Consider the following 5,176-nt stretch of genomic DNA (forward strand, 5'->3'; position numbering starts at 1 on the left):
AAGAAATGCTTAACAAGGACCTAGAAGAGCTAAAGAGCAAACAAACAATGATGAATAGCACAATAAGTGAAATTAAAAATTCTCTAGAAGGAATCAATAGCAGAATAACTGAGGCAGAAGACCGGATAAATGACCTGGAAGATAAAATAGTGGAAATAACTACTGCAGAGCAGAATAAAGAAAAAAGAATGAAAAGAAGACAGTCTTTTTAAAGAAAAAAAGAATGAGAAGGGGATAGTCTTTTTAAAGAAAAAAGAATTGAGGACCGTCTCAGAGACCTCTGGGAAAACAGGAGCAAGGTAAAAACCCACCACACCAAGCAAATGAAGAGGAAATAGGCAGTCCACCTGAAAAACAATTCAGAGTAATGAGAGTAAAGATGATCCAAAATCTTAGAATGGAGAAAATACAAGAAATGCTTAACAAGGACCTAGAAGAGCTAAAGAGCAAACAAACAATGATGAATAGCACAATAAGTGAAATTAAAAATTCTCTAGAAGGAATCAATAGCAGAATAACTGAGGCAGAAGACCGGATAAATGACCTGGAAGATAAAATAGTGGAAATAACTACTACTGACCTGGAAGATAAAATAGTGGAAGTAACTACCATAGAGCAGAATAAAGAAAAAAGAATGAGAAGAATTGAGGACAGTCTCAGAGACCTCTGGGACAACATTAAATGCACCAACATTAGAATTACAGGGGTCCCAGAAGAAGAAGAGAAAAACAAAGGGAATGAGAAAATATTTGAAGAGATTATAGTTGAAAACTTCCCTAATGTGGGAAAGGAAATAGTCAATCAAGTCCAGGAAGAGCAGAGAGTCCCATACAGGATAAATCCAAGGAGAAACATGCCAAGACACATATTAATCAAACTATCAAAAATTAAATACAAAGAAAAAATACTAAAAGCAGCAAGGGAAAAGCAACAAATAACATACAAGGGAATCCCCATAAGGTTAACAGCTGATCTCTCAGCAGAAACTCTGCAAGCCAGAAGGGAGTGGCAGGACATTCTTAAAGTGATGAAAGGGAAAAACCTACAACCAAGACAACTATCCAGCAAGGATCTCATTCAGATTCGAAGGAGAAATTAAAACCTTTACAGACAAGCAAAAGCTAAGAGAATTCAGCACCACCAAACCAGCTTTACAACAAATGCTAAAGGAACTTCTCTAGGCAGGAAACACAAGAGAAGGAAAAGACCTACAATAGCAAACCCAAAACAGTTAAGAAAATGGTAATAGGGACATACATACTGATAACTACCTTAAACGTGAATGCATTAAATGCTCCAACCAAAAGACACAAGCTCGCTGAATGGATACAAAAACAAGACCTGTATATATGCCGTCTTCAACAGGCCCACTTCAGACCTAGGGACACATACAGACTGAAAGTGAGGGGATGGAAAAAGATATTCCATGCAAATGGAAATCAAAAGAAAGCTGGAGCAGCAAGTCTCATATCAGATAAAATAGACTTTAAAATAAAGACCATTACAAGAGACAAAGAAGGACACTACATAATGATCCAGGGATCAATCCAAGAAGAAAATATAACAGTTGTAAATATGTATGCACCCAACATAGGAGCACCTCAATACGTAAGGCAAATGCCAACAGTCGTAAAGGGGAAATCGACAGTAACACAGTCATAGTAGGGGACTTTAACACCCCACTTTCACCAATGGACAGATCATCCAAAATGAAAATAAATAAGGAAACACAAGCTTTAAATGACACATTACACAAGATGGACTTAACTGATATTTATAGGACATTCCATCCCCAAACAACAGAATACACTTTCTTCTCAAGTGCTCATGGAATATTCTCCAGGATAGATCATATCTTGGGTCACAAATCAAGCCTTGGTAAATTTAAGAAAATTGAAATCGTATCAACTATCTTTTCTGACCACAGCGCTTTGAGACTAGATATCAAATTACAGGGAAAAAAAAAAGCTGTAAAAAATACAAATACATGGAGGCTAAACAATACATTACTAAATAACCAAGAGATCACTGAAGAAATCAAAGAGGAAATCAAAAAATACCTAGCAACAAATGACAATGAAAACACGACAACCCGAAACCTATGGGATGCAGCAAAAGCAGTTCTGAGGGAAGTTTAAAGCCATACAATCCTACCTCAAGAAACAAGGAACATCTCAAATAAACAACCTAACCTACACCGAAAGCAATTAGAGAAAGAAGAACAAAAAATCCGCAAAGTTAGCAGAAGGAAAGCAATCATAAAGATCAGAGCAGAAATAAATGAAAAAGAAATGGAGGAAACGATCGCAAAGATCAATAAAACTAAAAGCTAGTTCTTTGAGAAGATAAACAAAATTGATAAACCATTAGCTAGACTCATCAGGAAAAAAAGGGAGAAGACTCAAATGAACAGAATTAGAAATAAAAAAGGGGAAGTAACAACTGACACTTCAGAAAGACAGCAAAGATCAATAAAACTAAAAGCTGGTTCTTTGAGAAGATAAATGAAATTGATAAACCATTAGCCAGACTCATCAAGAACAAAAGGGAAAAGACTAAAATCAATAGAATTAGAAAAAAAGGAAAAGTAACAACTGACACTGCAGAAATACAAAGGATCATGAGAGAGTACTCCAAGCAACCTTATGCCAATGAAATGAACAACCTGGAAGAAATGGACAAATTCTTAGAAAAGCACAACCTTCTGAGACTGAACCAGGAAGAAACAGAAAATATAAACAGACCAATCACAAGCACTGAAATTGAAACTGTGATGAAAAATCTTCCAACAAACAAAAGCCCAGGACCAGGTGGCTTCACAGGCAAATTCTGTCAAACATTTAGAGAAGAGCTTACACCTATCCTTCTCAAACTCTTCCAAAATACAGCAGAGGGAGGAACCATCCCAAACTCACTCTACAAGGTCACCATCACCCTGATGCCAAAACCAGACAAAGATGTCACAAGAAAAGAAAACTACAGGCCAATATCACTGATGAACGTAGATGCAAAAATACTCAACAAAATACTAGCAAACAGAATCCAGCAGCACATTTAAAGGATCGTACACCACGATCAAGTGGGGTTTATCCCAGGAATGCAAGGATTCTTCAATATTTGCAAATCAATCAATGTGATACACCATATTAACAAACTGAAGGATAAAAACCGTATGATCCTCTCAGTAGATGCAGAAAAAGCTTTTGAACAAAATGCAACACCTTTTATTTATGATAAAAACCCTCCAGAAAGTAGGCATAGAGGGAACTTACCTCCACATAATAAAGGCCATATATGACAAACCCGCAGCCAACATCATTCTCAATGGTGAAAAACTGAAACCATTTCCACTACAATCAGGAAGAAGACAAGGTTGCCCACTCTCACTGCTATTAAACGTAGTTTTGGAAGTTTCAACCACAGCAATCAGAGAAGAAAAAGAAATAAAAGGAATCCAAATCGGAAAAGAAGAAGTAAAGCTGTCACTGTTTGCAGATGACATGATACTATACATAGAGAATCCTAAAGATGCTACCAGAAAACTGCTAGAGCTAATCAATGAATTTGGTAAAGTAGCAGGATGCAAAATTAATGCCCAGAAGTCTCTTGCATTCCTGTACACTAATGATGAAAAATCTGAAAGAGGAATTAAGGAAACACTCCCATTTACCATTGCAAGAAAGACAATAAAATGCATAGGAATAAACCTACCTGCGGAGAAAAAAGACCTGTATGCAGAAAACTATAAGACAGTGATGAAAGAAATTAAAGATGATACAAACAGTTGGAGAGATATACCATCTTCTTGGATTGGAAGAATCAAGAGTCTGAAAATGACTATACTACCCAAAGCATTCTACAGATTCAGTGCAATCCCTATCAGACTACCAATGGCATTTTTCACAGAACCAGAACAAAAATTTCACAATTTGTATGGAAACACAAAAGACCCCGAATAGCTGAAGCAATCCTGAGAAAGAGAAACGGAGCTGGAGGAATCAGGCTCCCTGACTTCAGACTCTACTACAAAGCTACAGTAATCAAGACAGTATGGTACGGTACTGGCACAAAAACAGAAACATAGATCAATGGAACAGGATAGAAAGCCCAGAGATAAACCCACGCCCATTGTTTGAAAGCAGTCAATGGATATGGTCACCTTATCTTTGATAAAGAAGGCAAGAATATACAAGGGAGAAAAGACAGCCTCTTCAATAAGTGGTGCTGGGATAACTGGACAGCTACATGTAACAGAATGAAATTAGAAGCCTTCCTAACACCATACACAAAAATAAACTCAGTGGATTAAAGACCTAAATGTAAGGCCAGACACTATAAAGCTCTTAGAGGAAAACATAGGCAGAACACTGTGTGACATAAATCACAGCAAGATCAGCAACCCTCAGAATGGGAGAAAATATTTGCAAACGAAGCAGCTGACAAAGGCTTAATCTCCAAAATATACAAGCAGCTCATGCAGCTCAATATCAAAAAAACAAACAACCCAATCCAAAAAAGGGCAGAAGACCTAAATAGACAGTTCTCCAAAGGAGACATACAGATTGCCAACAAACACATGAAAGAATGTTCAACATCATTAACCATTAGAGAAATGCAAATCAAAACTATAATGAGGTAGCACCTCACACCAGTCAGAAGGGCCATCATCACAAAATCTACGAACAATAAATGCTGGAGAGGGTGTGGAGAAAAGGGAACCCTCTTGCACTGTTGGTGGGAATGGAAATTGATACAGCCACTATGGAGAACAGTATGGAGGTCCTTTAAAAAACTAAAAATAGAACTACCATAGACCCAGCATTCCCACTCCTGGGCATATACCCTGAGAAAACCATAATTCAAAACGAGTCATGTACCACAATGTTCATTGCAGCTCTATTTACAATAGCCAGGACATGGAAGCAACTTAAGTGTCCATCGACAGATGAATGGATAAAGAGGATGCGGTAAATATATACAATGGAATATTGCTCAGCCATAAAAAGAAATGAAATTGAGTTATTTGTAGTGAGGTGGATGAACCTAGAGTCTATCATACAGATTAAGTAAGTCAGAAAGAGAAAAACAAATACCGTATGCTAACACATATATATGGAATCTAAAAAAAAAAAGGTTCTGAAGAACCTAGGGGCAGGACAGGAATAAAGACGCAGAC

General features: G+C 37.2%; 1 long non-coding RNA gene across 1 annotated transcript in view; it reads left to right on the forward strand.

The window, feature by feature from the left end:
- LOC112062071 (uncharacterized) overlaps positions 1-5,176 on the forward strand; it is a 70,358-nt gene that overhangs the window by 32,787 nt on the left and 32,395 nt on the right. The window lies entirely within an intron of this gene.

Source organism: Physeter macrocephalus, chromosome 7 (genome assembly GCF_002837175.3).
Source record: "Physeter macrocephalus isolate SW-GA chromosome 7, ASM283717v5, whole genome shotgun sequence".
Classification (NCBI taxonomy): domain Eukaryota; kingdom Metazoa; phylum Chordata; class Mammalia; order Artiodactyla; family Physeteridae; genus Physeter; species Physeter macrocephalus.